Source organism: Anthonomus grandis, chromosome 20, assembly GCF_022605725.1.
Source record: "Anthonomus grandis grandis chromosome 20, icAntGran1.3, whole genome shotgun sequence".
Taxonomy (NCBI): domain Eukaryota; kingdom Metazoa; phylum Arthropoda; class Insecta; order Coleoptera; family Curculionidae; genus Anthonomus; species Anthonomus grandis.
Genome location: NC_065565.1, coordinates 7112193 through 7130263, shown reverse-complemented (window position 1 = coordinate 7130263; position 18071 = coordinate 7112193).

Here is an 18071-nt window from a genome sequence, read left to right as displayed (position 1 = left end):
ATTTAAACAGAAAATACGTGCAGAAATTTTCACTGCTCTAGCTTTTTTTGTTTTTGAGTGATGGACATTTAGTGATTTAATAAAAAAATAAAAGTGTTTTTTTGAAAATAATTATTTTCTCATTTATCTGTCTATTTTTGAAAAAATCCTTGGATACGTGTCCCATGAGTTTAAACAGAGAATACGTGCAGAAATTTTCACTGCTCTAGCTTTTTTGGTTTTTGAGTTATGGACATTTAGTGACTTGATAAAAAAATAAAAGTCTGTTTTTTTTAAATAATTTTTTGCTCACTTATCTGTCTATTTTTGAAAAAATCCTTGGACATGTATACAATGAATTTAAACAGAGAATACGTGCAGAAATTTTCACTGCTCTAGCTTCTTTGGTTTTTGAGTTATAGACATTTAGTGATTTAATAAAAAAATAAAAGTGTTTTTTTTTGAAAATAATTTTTTGCTCACTTACCTGTCTATTTTTGGAAAAATCCTTAGATACATGTCCCATGAATTTACACATAGAATACGTGCAGAAATTTTCACTGCTCTAGCTTTTTTGGTTTTTGAGTTATGGACATTTAGTGATTTAATAAAAAAATTAAAGTGTTTTTTTTTAAATAATTTTTTGCTCACTTACCTGTCTATTTTTGAAAAAATCCTTGAACACGTGTCCCATGAATTTAAACAGAGAATACGTGTAGAAATTTTCACTGCTCTAGCTTTTTTGGTTTTTGAGTTATGGACATTTAGTGATTTAATAAAAAAATAAAAGTGTTTTTTTGAAAATAATTTTTTGCTCTCTTACCTGTCTATTTTTGGAAAAATCCTTGGACACGTGTCCCATGAATTTAAACAGAGAATACGTGCAGAAATTTTCACTGCTCTAGCTTTTTTGGTTTTTGAGTTAAAGGCTTTTTGTAATTCAAAAAATTAATTTTTTTGAAAATTATTTTTTGCAATTTTTTGTTTATTTTTGAAAAAATGCTTGAACACGTATTCCATGAATTTAAACAGAGAATACGTGCAGAAATTTTCACCGCTCTAGCTTTTTTGGTTTTTGAGTTATGGACATTTAGTGACTTAATTAAAAAATAAATTTGTTTTTTTGAAAATAATTTTTTGCTCACTTATCTGGACATTTTCGAAAAAATCCTTGGATACGTATCCCATGAATTCAAACAGAGAATACGTGCATAAATTTTCATTGCTCTAGCTTTTTTGGTTTTTGAGTTATGGACGTTTAGTCATTTAATAAAAAAATTAAAGTATTTTTTTTTAAATAATTATTTTCTCACTTACCTGTGTATTTTTGAAAAAATCGTCGGATACGTGTCCAATGAATTTAAACAGAGAATACGTGCAGAAATTTTCACTGCTCTAGCTTCTTTGGTTTATGAGTTATAGGCGTTTTATGATTCAAAAAATTATTTTTTTTATAAATTATTTTTTGCAATTTTTTGTTTATTTTTGAAAAAATGCTTGAACACGTATTCCATGAATTTAAACAGAGAATACGTGCAAAAATTTTCATTGCTCTAGCTTTTTTGGTTTTTGAGTTATGGACGTTTAGTGATTTAATAAAAAAAATTAAAGTGTTTTTTTGAAAATAATTTTTTTCTCACTTATCTGTCTATTTTTGAAAAAATCCTTAGATACGTGTCCCATGAATTCAAACAGAAAATACGTGCAGAAATTTTCACTGCTCTAGCTTTTTTGGTTTTTGAGTTATAGGCTTTTTGTAATTCAAAAAATTATTTTTATGAAAATTATTTTTTGCAATTTTTTGTTTATTTTTGAAAAAATGCTTGAACACGTATTCCATGAATTTAAACAAAGAATACGTGCAGAAATTTTCACTGCTCTAGCTTTTTTTGTTTTTGAGTTATGGACATTTAGTGACTTAATACAAAAATTAAAGTGTTTTTTTTTAAATAATTTTTTGCTCACTTATCTGTCTATTTTTGAAAAAATCCTTGGACACGTATTCCATGAATTTAAACAGAGAATACGTGCAGAAATTTTCACTGCTCTAGCTTTTTTGGTTTTTGAGTTATGGACGTTTAGTCATTTAATAAAAAAATTAAAGTGTTTTTTTGAAAATAATTTTTTGCTCACTTATCTGTATATCTTTGGAAAAATCCTTGGACACGTGTCCCATGAATTTACACAGAGAATACGTGCAGAAATTTTCACTGCTCTAGCTTTTTTGGTTTTTGAGTTATGGACATTTAGTTATTTAATTATTTTATCAAAAAAATTTTTTTTTCTCTCTTTCCTGCACATTAAAAAAAAAACCCTAAGACACGTATCCCATGAATTCAAACGAAGAATACGTGCAGAAATTCTCAAGGGTCTACCTCCTTTAGTTATCAAGTTACACACGTGCATACAAAAATGCCATATAATTGTAAATATAGGTCCAGTTAATTGCTCCCAAAACCCCCCCCTTTATAGGAATTTACTTATATAACATAGGAGACTTAAATATTATATTATACACTTTAGAGATGCTGTTTTAGGCAACATATAGGATAGAGAAACCACTCTGTATACCATTAACTGATAGCAAAGCAAGATTGGCCTATTGCGAAAACTCTCCGTATATTTTTTATTAATTTTCCTTCGCGAATATTTAATTATTAATTAATTAAGGACGCAACGTAAGACCAAAAAAAATTATTATAAATAGTAGAAACAGGCGGTTTTATACGAATTTTACAACGTTTTATTACCCCACCACAGGTTTATTATTGATGTTTTATATAATAAAGCGTGTTAATTGTCGTAGGTGTCTTTATTGGCGTTTTACACATACAGGTTGATTTTATTAATTAAAATACAGAGCGACGTGGGACACGAATTCTCCAACACATGGACAACGAATTTTCCACTATGGATGCAGACAAACTGCACCAACAAACATTTTTATTGTATGTGTAAAACCTTGTCGCTTTAATTGTTTAATTACTGTGATAACTTAATTTATAATCTCCATTAAATTGCTATTGTGTATATCACAATATAGAGAGAGAGAGAGAGAGAGTTTAGAGTATATTAATATATATAACAGTATTAAAATGTATGTAGTGGCATTTTATTTGTTTCCCTTGGTTACATTAAGGGTAAATAAATCACCACCCTCTTCCCCCCTCCCCTTAATCAAGCGCGTTTTCCATTAAAAGATAAGAAAGTAATCAATTACGTGCCAACCGACTGAGGCAAGATATATAGCTCTGTCTCTCTCGCACTCCCAGCTTTGAGTGCATTTATACCAAAAAAATAAACAGAAATCCATAGGGCGTATGTCTAGACTTGACTCGGTTTACATTGGTGCGTCAAGGGTTTATGCCCCCTGTATACCGGTATGGTCAGGTAGTGATATTTCTTTAATTATTCAATATACAGGAACCATTGGTGTAAACGTACAAGTTGGACGGGTACAAATTGCACCAATTTGCGACTTAAGGGTGAATTGAAACGAATATGCTTGTATACCGGTATGGTCAACCGAGGTCTTCGGTGTGTTATGTTTTATTGGGTATTTTTTAAATTATTTTATTATTCCAGGCAGTTGAGGCTGATTTTCATGTTGAAAGAGTTTTGAAAAACGAGTTAATAACTGCGAAATGGCTGTAGTTACAAGGAAACTTGTAAGGACCTTTTTGGTAAAGAAACTCATTGGCTTTCATATGAAACTAAAATCAATAAAATCCTTACAGTACTTTCAAAGATATTGGGATTTTTCTGAAGCCTTTCACTGTATCAAGATTTTTTTTTATGTACCGAAAAATAGTTGAATAACTCCAAAAGGGCTGTAGATACAAGGAAACTTTTAAGGACCTTTTTGTTAAAAAAACTCAATGGCTTTCATATAAAACTAAAATCAATAAAATCCTTACAGTACTTTTAAAGATATTGGGATTTTTGTGAAGCCTTTGACTGTATCAAGATTTTTTTTAATGTACCGAAAAACAGTTAAATAACTCCAAAAGGGCTGTAGATACGAGGAAACTTGTAAGGACCTTTTTGGTAAAGAAACTCATTGGCTTTCATACGATGTAAAAATCAATAAAATCCTTATAGTACTTTCAAAGATATTAGGATTTTTGTGAAGCCTTGGACTGTATTAAGATTTTTTTAATGTACCGAAAAACAATTGAATAACTCCAAAAGGGCTGTAGTTACAAGGAAACTTGTAAATACCTTTTTGGTGAAGAAACTCACTGGCTTTCATATGAAACTAAAATCAATAAAATCCTTACAGTAGTTTCAAAGATATTGGGATTTTTGTGAAGCCTTTGACTGTATCAAGATTTTTTTTAATGTACCGAAAAACAATTGAATAACTCCAAAAGGGCTGTAGTTACAAGGAAACTTGTAAGGACCTTTTTGGTGAAGAAACTCACTGGCTTTCATATGAAACTAAAATCAATAAAATCCTTACAGTAGTTTCAAAGATATTGGGATTTTTGTGAAGCCTTTGACTGTATCAAGATTTTTTTTAATGTACCGAAAAACAATTGAATAACTCCAAAAGGGCTGTAGATACAAGGAAACTTGTAAGGACCTTTTTGGTAAAGAAACTCATTGGCTTTCATACGAAACTAAAATCAATGAAATCCTTACAGTACTTTCAAAGATATTGGGATTTTTGTGAAGCCTTTGACTGTATCAATATTTTTTTTAATGTATCGAAAAACAATTGAATAACTCCAAAAGGGCTGTAGATACAAGGAAACTTGTAAGGACCTTTTTGGTGAAGAAACTCATTGGCTTTCATACGAAACTAAAATCAATAAAATACTTACAGTACTTTTAAAGATATTGGGATTTTTGTGAAGCCTTTGACTGTATCAAGATTTTTTTTAATGTACCGAAAAACAATTGAATAACTCCAAAAGGGCTGTAGTTACAAGGAAACTTGTAAGGACCTTTTTGGTGAAGAAACTCACTGGCTTTCATATGAAACTAAAATCAATAAAATCCTTACAGTAGTTTCAAAGATATTGGGATTTTTGTGAAGCCTTTGACTGTATCAAGATTTTTTTAATGTACCGAAAAATAGTTAAATAACTCCAAAAGGGCTGTAGATACAAGGAAACTTGTAAGGACCTTTTTGGTAAAGAAACTCATTGGCTTTCATATGAAACTAAAATCAATAAAATCCTTACAAAAGTTTTAAAGATATTGGGATTTTTGTGAAGCCTTTGACTGTATCAAGATTTTTTTTAATGTACCGAAAAACAATTGAATAACTCCAAAAGGGCTGTAGATACAAGGAAACTTGTAAGGACCTTTTTGGTAAAGAAACTCATTGGCTTTCATATCAAACTAAAATCAATAAAATCGTTACAAGAGTTTTTAAGATATTGAGATTTTTGTGAAGCCTTTGACTGTATCAAGATTTTTTTTAATGTACCGAAAAACAGTTGAATAACTCCAAAAGGGCTGTAGATACGAGGAAACTTGCAAGGACCTTTTTGGTAAAAAAACTCAATGGCTTTCATATGAAACTAAAATCAATAAAATCCTTACAGTAGTTTCAAAGATATTGGGATTTTTGTGAAGCCTTTGACTGTATCAAGATTTTTTTTAATGTACTGAAAAACACTTGAATAACTCTAAAAGAGCTGTAAATACAAGGAAACTTGTAGGGACCTTTTTGGTAAGGAAACTCACTGGCTTTCATATGAAACTAAAATCAATAAAATCCTTACAGTATTTTCAAAGATATTAGGATTTTTGTGAAGCCTTTGACTGTATCAAGATTTTTTTTAATGTACCGAAAAACAGTTGAATAACTCCAAAAGGGCTGTAGATACGAGGAAACTTGTAAGGACCTTTTTGGTAAAGAAACTCATTGGCTTTCATATGAAACTAAAATCAATAAAATCCCTACAGTACTTTCAAAGATATTGAGATTTTTGTGAAGCCTTTGACTGTATCAAGATTTTTTTTAATGTACCGAAAAACAGTTGAATAACTCCAAAAGGGCTGTAGATACAAGGAAACTTGTATGGACCTTTTTGATAAAGAAACTCATCGACTTTCATTAGACACTAGAATCAACAAAATCGCCCCGTTACTTTTGTGATATATTAAGATTCTCGTAAGGCCTTTAACAGTATCCCCAACTGCCTGGAATAATAAAATAATTACCTTTTAATTAATCGATTTTAATCTTGAACGTAATTATTAAGACAGACCTAAAGAATACCAATAGCCCCTGTTAAGCGGTGTATTGTAAACGAAGCCATCTAAGTAAACGTACCCAAAGTGACAAACCAAACAAATAAACGATGTCACGAGTAGTTCGCCGCTAAGTAAATAAAATCGTTGGTCCTACAGAGCTTCCTTTTATATAATGCAAAGGATTAAGTGCGTTTGTTCTGTTATTCAAATTAAAGAAAGACGCGTATATATCCTAGATCTGCAGGTTTCCCTGTCAACCAATTATGATTTGAAAGAGTCCTAAATGAGAGAGAGAGAGCACATTATGATTAAAACTTGTCGACCTACATTTTATGAGAGTGTTAAAACTTTGCAGGTCCTGTTTTGTCGTCGTCAGCTCCTCCAGTGTCAGACTGAATAAATACGAATATAATGGGCGTAAAGTGAAGAAGTTTTCCGCTTGTAGGAGTTTTACAGTTTCCCCATGGTTTATTCATATTGTGTCAGTCTTTAAAACGGCTCTTTTAATTACTGCTAAAGTATGCAAGGCAGTTTACAATGGCAGTTACAATTTCTCTCTCATACACACACTCAGTCTCTTCCTGGTTCAATGATGTCTGAAAGGTCGAATCACTTGAAGGCGTCTCAAGATTTTCCGTGTGCCAGTGAGAGACAGAGAGAAGTATTTTCTTGGTTCGAAACACTTAATTTACCATCTCGCTGAAATAAAATATACGTAATGCAGTAAAGAGTTCATGTAAGATGCAGATGACACGATAATGAAAATTTTCCATAATATTCTTATTTGTTCACCGATTTTTATAAGATTTAGTTCAGAAGAAAGAATTTTAAATTCTAAACAAAAAATGTGGAAACAAAAATTTTTATTTACTCAATATTTTCTGAGTAAAACGATATTTTGGAAAAAGAGACTCTCTTGGAGACCCTAAAGTTTTACCCGGTTTTTCACGGAAACTCTTATTGGAAAATGCTTAAAACTATGACAGGAGTGTGCGCTCAAGTGTCCTCTATAAGAAACTGAAAAAAAATTCAAAAAATTTATGACTAGTTTTTGAGATATAAAAATGTTTTTATTTAGTGGAAAAAAATTTTCCATAATTTTTTTTTTGCCAAAAATTGAATCGGCCATAACTTCTTTATTTTTTAGCCGATTTTCATAAAACGTAGCTCATTGGAAAGGACTTTTAATTCTAAAGAAAAAATGTCTTTATGAAAATTTTCATAAATCTAGTAGTTTTTTCGGAAAAATTTTTTTTGGAAAATTTGCTTATATAAAACTGAAAATTTTCTAAAATTTTCCTATTTTTTCACCGATTTTCGTAAGATATAGTTCAAAAGAAAGAATTTTAAGTTCCAAACAAAAAATGTAGAAACACAAATTTTCATAAACCCAATAGTTTTTGCGTAATAATTTTTTTTTTGAAAAATTTGTATAAAAATGAAAATTGTCCATAATTTCCTTAATTTTTCACCAATTTTCATCTAATATGGCTCATAAGAAAGGATTTTTAATTCTAAACAAAAAATGTAGAAACAAAAATTTTCATAAACTCAATAGTTTTTGTGTAAAAAAATAAAATGTGATTTTTAGAGAAAAATCATGGGTGTACCCCTTTAGTTTCTATAATGCACACTTTTTATTTTTTTTTAGCTTTCCTATGGGAAATAGAGAATTTTGTTATTAGAGTTTTTTGATTGGATTTCCATGAGCAATACACAGCAAAAAAATTTTTTGATTTGGATAATTTTTTGAAAATTTCCAATTTTCGAGCCATTTTGACCAAAAACCGAAAAATTCCAATAACTCCTTTATTAGTCGTTTTTCGAAAAAATGTCAAAAGTACTTTTAATTTTGCCCTTAAAGGAAGTATTCATTGCAAAAATAAAAACTCTAAAATTTCTAATAGATTTTGAGAAAATTGAGTTTTTTGGTTTTTAAGTTTTTTGACATTTTCTCCCACTGTATGGAAAATAAAATTATAATATTTATTTTTACAGATACTCTGCATTATTCCAAACAACTTTTATAAAAACAATATTTCTTTCAGACCCATAGTTTTTTTGTAAAAAATTAAAATGTGATTTTTAGAGAAAAATCATGGGTGTACCCCTTTAGTTTCTATAATGCACACTTTTTATTTTTTTTTAGGTTTTCTATGGGAAATAGAGAATTTTGTTATTAGAGTTTTTTGATTGGATTTTCAAGACCAATACACAGCAAAAAAAAATTTTTGATTTGGACAATTTTTTGAAAATTTCCAATTTTCGAGCGAGTTTTGGCCAAAAACCGAAAAATTTCAATAACTCCTTTATTAGTCGTTTTTCGAAAAAACATTAAAAATACTTTTAATTTTGCCCTTAAATGGAGCATCTATTACAAAAATAAAAACTCTAAAATTTCCAATAGATTTTGAGAAAATTGAGTTTTTTGGTTTTTAAGTTTTTTGAGATTTTTTCCCACTGTATGGAAAATAAAATTATAATATTTATTTTTGCAGATACTCTGCATGATTCCAAACAACTTTTATAAAAACAATATTTCTTTCAGACCCATAGTTTTTTTGTAAAAAATTAAAATGTGATTTTTAGAGAAAAATCATGGGTGTACCCCTTTAGTTTCTATAATGCACACTTTTTATTTTTTTTTAGCTTTCCTATGGGAAATAGAGAATTTCGTTATTAGAGTTTTTTGATTGAATTTTCATGAGCAATACACAGCAAAAAAAATTTTTGATTTAGAAAATTTTTTGAAAATTTCCAGTTTTCGAGCCAGTTTTGGCCAAAAACCGAAAAATTCTAATAACTCCTTTATTAGTCGTTTTTCGAAAAAATGTCAAAAGTACTTTTAATTTTGCCCTTAAAAGGAGCATCTATTACAAAAATAAAAACTCTAAAATTTCCAATAGATTTTAAAAAAATTGAGTTTTTTGAATTTGAAGTTTTTTGGGATTTTCTCCCACTGTATGGAAAATAAAATTATAATATTTATTTTTACAGATACTCTGCATGATTCCAAACAACTTTTATAAAAACAATATTTCTCTCAGACCCATAGTTTTTTTGTAAAAAATTAAAATGTGATTTTTAGAGAAAAATCATGGGTTTAGTTAGTTTCTATAGTTTCCCCCTGGGTGTACCCCTTTAGTTTCTATAATGCACACTTTTTATTTTTTTTTTATCTTTTCTATGGGAAATAGAGAATTTTGTTATTAGAGTTTTTTGATTGGATTTTCAAGACCAATACACAGCAAAAAAAAATTTTTGATTTGGACAATTTTTTGAAAATTTCCAATTTTCGAGCGAGTTTTGGCCAAAAACCGAAAAATTTTAATAACTCCTTTATTAGTCGTTTTTCGAAAAACCATCAAAAATACTTTTAATTTTGCCCTTAAAAGGAACATCTATTACAAAAATAAAAACTCTAAAATTTTCAATAGATTTTGAGAAAATTGAGTTTTTTGGTTTTGAAGTTTTTCCTTATTTTCCAACCGATTTTCATGAAACATACCTCATAAAAAAGCTCCTTTAATTCCAAATAAGAAACCTATCCATAAAAATTTTCATAAACTCAATAGTTCTTGCATAAATTAATTTTTTGGACAAACACTTCCTTAGAAAGAAAAACCCCAAGTGCCTGTAATAAAACAACAATTTTAAAAATCAAAAAAATTAAAAATCAAAATACGCCCATTGAAATGGTAGGTACTCTTTTGCGTATTTCTCTCTATAGATTTACTGTCTACAGACAAAATTAAATTTAACACACCAGACAATACGTCTCCGACCTACTACATACAATAATTCATGAATGGACCATCGTATATTCGGTCAAGAAGTCGAACACCTGCGCACAATAGTACCCCATTATGCAAAGACGTTCATTCATAACCGTACCCGAAGTACCCCGGACAATACATTAACAGCATTTAAAATATATTAGTGAATGTTTTCGTAAAGGTACTAGAACAGGTAGTCAGCCAGTTTTCATTCATGAATGCATGGAAGTCAAGTACTCGAAGGGCATTGAAAGCGGTTCACTTTGTAGTAAATTTTATTGCGATCCTTTTTGGAGTATGGGTTACAAAGAATGGTACCGCAGGTGATCGATAGGGTTCCTCGACAAGAGGCGAGAGAGAGAGAGTGTGAGAAAGTTTTTACTGGTACGATTATTGGGCGGGGATAATGTGACAAATTTCCTGAATTATTAATGATTTTTACAATAAAAATTAAATTTGTATATTGGCAGCTTGCGATATATAACGTTCCTTTATCCATTTCCCGTTCTTTCATTGAGGAGTGTTTTGTGATAATTATGTCGAGTCACCGGGTTATTTACGAATGTAAATGGAAATTTAAAAAAAGGCCAAATGCCAAATTAAAACGTGTTTCCGGCGTGTGAGGGGACCGTTATATGGGGCACAGAGGGGCGGTTTTTTGACTGGAGCTGCTCATTTAATATAATTAATTGCGTTTAAAGCGATTTTTGCTTACTATATGGCAAATTGTCTAAATAGTCAAACTACGTATGAAAATAATTTTTTTATTTTGTCCTCAAAAGTGGCTCATAAAAGAGGATTTTTAATTCCAAGTAAAAAATATATCTACGTAAATTTTGATTAACTCAATATTTTCAGAGTACAAAGACATTTTGTAAAAAGAGTCTATGTTGGAGTTTCACCCGATTTTTCAGTGAAACTCTTATTAGAAACTGCTTGAAACCAAGACAGGAGTTTGCGCTCAAGGGTCCTTTATAAGGACCATCAAGAATTTTTAAATTATTATTGACTAGTTTTTGGGATATAAAAAGGTTTTTATTAGGTAAAGAATTTTATTTAGGTCAAAAACAAAATATGCCATAACGTCCTTATTTTTTCACCTATTTCTACGATTTATGGTTCATAATTAAGTATTTTTTATTCTAAACAAAAAATGTCTTTATAAAAATTCTTAAAAACTGAATAGTTTTTGCGTAAAAAATTTTTTTATATTTTTTTATGTAAACATTTTTTTTTTTAATTTCCTTAATTTTCCACCGATTTTCTTGTAGTATAGCTCATAAAAAAGGATTTTTAATTCTAAACAAAAAATGTAGTAACAAAAATTTTGATAAACTCAATAGTTTTTGCATAAAATTTTTTTTTATATAAAAATGAAAATTTTCCAAAATTTCCTTAATTTTCCACCGATTTTCATGTAATATAGCTCATAAAAAAGGATTTTTAATTTTAAATAAAAAATGTAAAAACAAAAATTTTCATAAACCCAATAGTTTTTGCATAAACATTTTTTTAAAATTTTTTTATATAAAAATTAAAATTTTCCAAAATTTCCTTAATTTTCCACCGATTTTCATGTAGTATAGCTCATAGAAAAGGATTTTTAATTCTAAACAAAAAATGTAGAAACAAAAATTTTGATAAACCCAATAGTTTTTGCGTAAACATTTTTTTAATATTTTTTTTTATATAAAAATTAAAATTTTCCAAACTTTCCTTAATTTTGCACCGATTTTCATGTAGTGTAGCTCATAAAAAAGGATTTTTAATTCTAAACAAAAAATGTAGAAACAAAAATTTTCATAAACCCAATAGTTTTTGCGTAAACATTTTTTTTATATTTTTTTTATATAAAAATTAAAATTTTCCAAAATTTCCTTAATTTTCCACCGATTTTCATCTAGTGTAGCTCATAAAAAAGGATTTTTAATTCTAAACAAGAAACGTAGAAACAAAAATTTTGATAAACCCAATAGTTTTTGCGTAAACATTTTTTTAATATTTTTTTTATATAAAAATGAAAATTTTTCAAAATTTCCTTAATTTTCGACCGATTTTCATGTAGTATAGCTCATAAAAAAGGATTTTTAATTCTAAACAAAAAATGTAGAAACAAAAATTTTTATAAACCTAATAGTTTTTGCGTAAACATGTTTTTTATATTTTTTTTATATAAAAATTAAAATTTTCCAAAATTTCCTTAATTTTCCACCGATTTTCATGTAATATAGCTCACAAAAAAGGATTTTTAATTCTAAACAAAAAATGTAGAAACAAAAATTTTGATAAACTTAATAGTTTTTGTGTAAACATTTTTTTTATATTTTTTTTATATAAAAATTAAATTTTTCCAAAATTTCCTTAATTTTCCACCGATTTTCATGTAGTATAGCTCATAAAAAAGGATTTTTAATTCTAAACAAAAAATGTAGAAACAAAAATTTTTATAAACCTAATAGTTTTTGCGTAAACATTTTTTTTATATTTTTTTTATATAAAAATTAAAAATTTTCAAAATTTCCTTAATTTTCCACCGATTTTTATCTAGTGTAGCTCATAAAAAAGATTTTTAATTCTAAACAAAAAATGTAAAAACAAAAATTTTGATAAACCCAATAGTTTTTGCGTAAAAATTTTTTTAATATTTTTTTTATATAAAAATGAAAATTTTTCAAAATTTCCTTAATTTTCGACCGATTTTCATGTAGTATAGCTCATAAAAAAGGATTTTTAATTCTAAACAAAAAATGTAGAAACAAAAATTTTTATAAACCTAATAGTTTTTGCGTAAACATGTTTTTTATATTTTTTTTATATAAAAATTAAAATTTTCCAAAATTTCCTTAATTTTCCACCGATTTTTATCTAGTGCAGCTCATAAAAAAGGATTTTTAATTCTAAACAAAAAATGTAGAAACAAAAATTTTGATAAACCCAATAGTTTTTGCGTAAACATTTTTTTTATATAAAAATGAAAATTTTCCAAATTTTCCTTAATTTTCATAAAATTTAGCTTAAAGAAAAGCATTTTTAATTCTAAACAAAAAATGTAAAAACAAAAATTTTGATAAACCCAACAGTTTTTGCGTAAACATTTTTTTTATATTTTTTTTTTATATAAAAATGACAATTTTCCACAATTTCCTTAATTTTCCACCGATTTTCATAAAATTTAGCTTAAAGGAAAGCATTTTTAATTTCAAACAAGACATGTAATTACAAAAATTCTCATTAAAGCAATATTTTCTGAGTAAACAGACATTTTGTAAAAAGAGACTCTCTTAGAGACTCTAAAGTTTCACCCGATTTATCAAAGAAACTCTTATCAGAAAAACCGTAAAACCAAAACAGGCGCCTGCGCTCAAATGTACTCTATAAGAAACTTCAAAATTTTCCAAAAAATTTATGACTAGTTTTTTAGATACAAAAAATTTTTTATTAAGTAAAAATTTCATTTTCAGGCAAAATACAAAATTGGCCATAACTTCCCTATTCCTCAATCGATTTTCACAAAATTTACCTCATAAAAAAGCGCTTTAAATTCCAAACAAAAAACGCATTTACACATTTTTTAATTAACCCAATAGTTCCTAAGTTAAGACGAAAATAACGTATTTTTTCTTGGATCACATTCACACCCAATCTTTGAGATAAAACACAAAATTTATAAACGAACAATCTGTAACCCAATCAAATTAACCCTGAGGGGTCCTGGGGGGCGAAACCTCTCATCCCCTAAGGCCTGTATATATACCCGTACTTTCATTCGTTCCCATATACTTCCAGACTTCCGAAATCTAATAAAAAGTTACGCCGAACTGAAGTTGACAAACTGCTTGGCGCTGGATGGAAGTTGCATTTCCTCGGGGTATTTTTATTTTAACGTATTTTATGTAATATGTGTGTGTAAAAGTAATCTTGCTATATATCGATAAAAAAGCATGGAAAAGTGCACCCCTCCCGACCGACCGTCCCAGACAAAAGATCAATTAAAATACTTAAATAGGAAGAGTCCTTTAAATGTTTTCCCTAATTATAATTTACTGCCTAAACGTATAAAAACAACAAGAGTCTGAAATTGCCTCGATGATTAGTCACACTTTTTCACTCCCTTTTGATTTACGAGAAGCGTTCGAACACACAAACCTTTGATAATTATGGTCCCTATAGCCCTGTTCTTTTGTTAATTTTTTTTCTATATATTACATTATCTTACTACGTAACCCCTCGCTATTATAAAGTTCATTCGGGAATCGGATTCGTTTCAGGTAGCAATTAAACTTGACGTTTACATGTTAGTTTTATGCAAATTAGCACTGACGGGGGGGGTAGTTTTTCATTCAACCCTTTTCAGTGACGTTTATTGATGGACCGATATTCAAAGATAACGTGACTGGACGAATTAATTTGTCAGATCGTGATTTGCGAAACCTTTGATGCCTCTTGATATTAAATTATTTTTAGTAAGTCACGTCGCAGAAATGTAAGTTCGTCAGACTGGAAATGACGGTTTAATTTAATTAAACGATTCACTTTGATGATTTATTTAATTGCTCCCCAGTTTGAATAAACATTTAATTAGGGGGTAGAAAACGTCCTGAAATGATCGTCAAAAGGGTGTTGTTTTTTTGTATACAGATTTTCCCTTTTATAAGCTCTTGAAATTAATTGGAATATTTCTATTTTTTTCTGAAAATTTACTCACTAGACTAAGGGAGGACCTTTCTGGGACAAATTTTCAAATTTAAAAGTACCGGTGCAAATGTATAGGTATTTAAAAAATTGATGGGTGATATTTGGTTGGGTAATAATTGGCTTATTTTAAGGTATTTTTTATTAAAATCGGTTAATAATTACCCGAGTTATAGAGGTTTATGTCCAGGTTGACGGTCCAAGTGGTTTACTTAGCAGAGAAAAAATTGAAAGTGTGTTAACTCAAAAAGGGTTAATTTTATGAAAAAAATTTTAACTACCTTTTTGCTTGGGAATTATAAGGGGCATATTTTAAGATAAATTTTATTAAAATCGGTTAATAATTGCCCGAGTTATAGAGGTTTATGTCCAGGTTGACGGTCCAAGTGGTTTACTTAGCAGAGAAAAAATTGAAAGTGTGTTAACTCAAAAAGGGTTAATTTTATGAAGAAAATGTTAATTATCTTTTTGCTTGGGAATTAATAGGGGCTTATTTTAAGATAACTTTTATTAAAATCGGTTAGTAATTAGCTGAGTTATAGCCGTTTTCGTCCAGGTTACTAGTGCAATTTCCTTATTTAACTAACAAAAATGTATACCTAGATTAACTCAAAAACGGTTAATTTTACAAAAATATTTGTAAATACGTTTTTAATTAGAAATTTAAAGAAATTTATTTAAAGGTAACTTTTATTAAAATCGGTTAATAATTAATTAAGTTATGGCTGTTTTTGTCCAGGATGTCAGTCCAAGTGCCTATTTGACACATTTTTGTTTAGGAATTAAATTAGCTTAATTTTTTAATTTTAAAAGCAGGTCTATTTAAAGCTAATTTTCATTAAAATCGGTTAATAATTAGCTGAGTTATGGCCATTTTTGTCTAAGGTACCAGCGCCATTACTCCATTTGCCCTAGAAAAATTTCAAAGTGCATTAACTCAAAAACCGTAAATTTTAAAAAAAAACCTTTAATTACCTTTTTATTTAGGAATTAAAAATGGTTTATTTTAAGCTAATTTTCATTAAAATCGGTTAATAATTAACCGAGTTATAGCTATTTTTGTCCAGGTTGCCAGTGCAATCTCCTTATTTACTCTAGAAAAAATTCAAAGTGCATTAACTCAAAAACCGTTAATTTAACAAAAATTTCTCTAATTATCTTTTTACTTGGATATTAAAAATGGTTTATTTTAAGCTAATTTTCATTAAAATCGGTTAATAATTAACCGAGTTATAGCTATTTTTGTCCAGGTTGCCAGTGCAATCTCCTTATTTACTCTAGAAAAAATTCAAAGTGCATTAACTCAAAAACCGTTAATTTAACAAAAATTTCTCTAATTACCTTTTTACTTGGATATTAAAAATGGTTTATTTTAAGCTAATTTTTAATAAAATCGGTTAATAATTAACCGAGTTATAGCTATTTTTGTCCAGGTTGCCAGTGCAATCTCCTTATTTACTCTAGAAAAAATTCAAAGTGCATTAACTCAAAAACCGTTAATTTAACAAAAATTTCTCTAATTACCTTTTTACTTGGATATTAAAATTGGTTTATTTTAAGCTAATTTTTATTAAAATCGGTTAATAATTAGCTGAGTTATGGCTATTTTTGTCTAAGGTGCCAGTGCAATTACTCCATTTGCCCTAGAAAAATTTCAAAGTGCGTTAACTCAAAAACTGTTAATTTGACAAAAATGTCTCTTATTAACTTTTTATTTAGGAATTAAAAATGGTTTATTTTAAGCTAATTTTTATTAAAATCGGTTAATAATTAGATGAGTTATGGCCATTTTTGTCTAAGGTGCCAGCGCAATTACTCCATTTGCCCTAGAAAAATTTCAAAGTGCATTAACTCAAAAACCGTTAATTTAAAAAAAAATTCTCTAATTACCTTTTTATTTAGGAATTAAAAATGGTTTATTTTAAGCTAATTTTTAATAAAATCGGTTAATAATTAACCGAGTTATAGCTATTTTTTTCCAGGTTGCCAGTGCAATCACCTTATTTACTCTAGAAAAAATTCAAAGTGTATTAACTCAAAAACCGTTAATTTAACAAAAATTTCTCTAATTACCTTTTTACTTGGATATTAAAAATGGTTTATTTTAAGCTAATTTTTATTAAAATCGGTTAATAATTAGCTGAGTTATGGCTATTTTTGTCTAAGGTACCAGCGCCATTACTCCAGTTGCCCTAGAAAAATTTCAAAAACCGCTAATTTAAAAAAAATTCTCTAATAACCTTTTTATTTAGGAATTAAAAATGGTTTATTTTAAGCAAATTTTTATTAAAATCGGTTAATAATTAGCTCAGTTATGGCTATTTTTGTCTAGGGTACCAGCGCAATTACTCCATTTGCCCTAGAAAAATTTCAAAGTGCATTAACTCAAAAACTGTTAATTTAAGAAAAAAATCTCTAATTACCTTTTTATTTAGGAATTAAAAATGGTTTATTTTAAGCTAATTTTCATTAAAATCGGTTAATAATTAGCTGAGTTATGGCCATTTTTGTCCAGGTTGCCATTGTAAGTTCCTCGATTACAACAGAAATAATTGAACGTGTGTTAACTCAAAAAGAGCTAATTTAACAAAAATTCTTCTAATAACCGTTTTTCTTAAAAATTAAAATGGGCTTAATTTAAACTGATTTTTATTAAAATCGGTTGATATTTAACCGAGTTACGGCTATTTATGTACAAGCAACCATTGCAATTTAATAAAAAATGTTCATTAAATTATATTAAAAAAATTTTGCAAAGGGGAGAGGGGGGAAACTAGCTGATGGTTTTTTTCAAAAAAAATCTTTACCTATTTGGCTGAAATTTTGACACAATCTGAACGAAGATGTTCCCTATACGAACTGTCAGATTTTTTTTTTCCAAAAATGAGTAGGGGCAGTAGGAGAGGAAATATAACAAAAAAAAAAATTGAAAATCGCTGAAAATGTTCTAAGTGACCTCTAAAACGTGCCTACCAAATTTCATTAAAATCGGCTAAGATTAAGTGGGTCAAATGACCTTGAGAAAATTAACATGGGCTCTTATGGGAAAACCGGGAAAAACTCCTTTAGGACCTTAAGGGGTGGTCAAAGAGAAAAAGTGCATAAGAGTTTTTTACTTATCTTTTGGTTTCCTAATAACTGGAAAAAAATTTTGGAAAAATTCAAAATTTTTGATTTTTTCAAAAAAAAAAAAATTTTTGAAAAAAAATTTGTATTTACCTTTTTGCTTAATTATTAAAGCGGGCTTACTTTAAGCTAATTTTTATTAAAATCGGTTAATAATTAGCTGAGTTATGGCCATTTATGTCCAGGGTACTAGTGCAGTCCCCTTATTTACGACAGAAAAAATTAAATAGGGGTTAACTCAAAAAGGGTTAATTTAAGGAAAAATTCTATAATAAACTTTTTACTTAA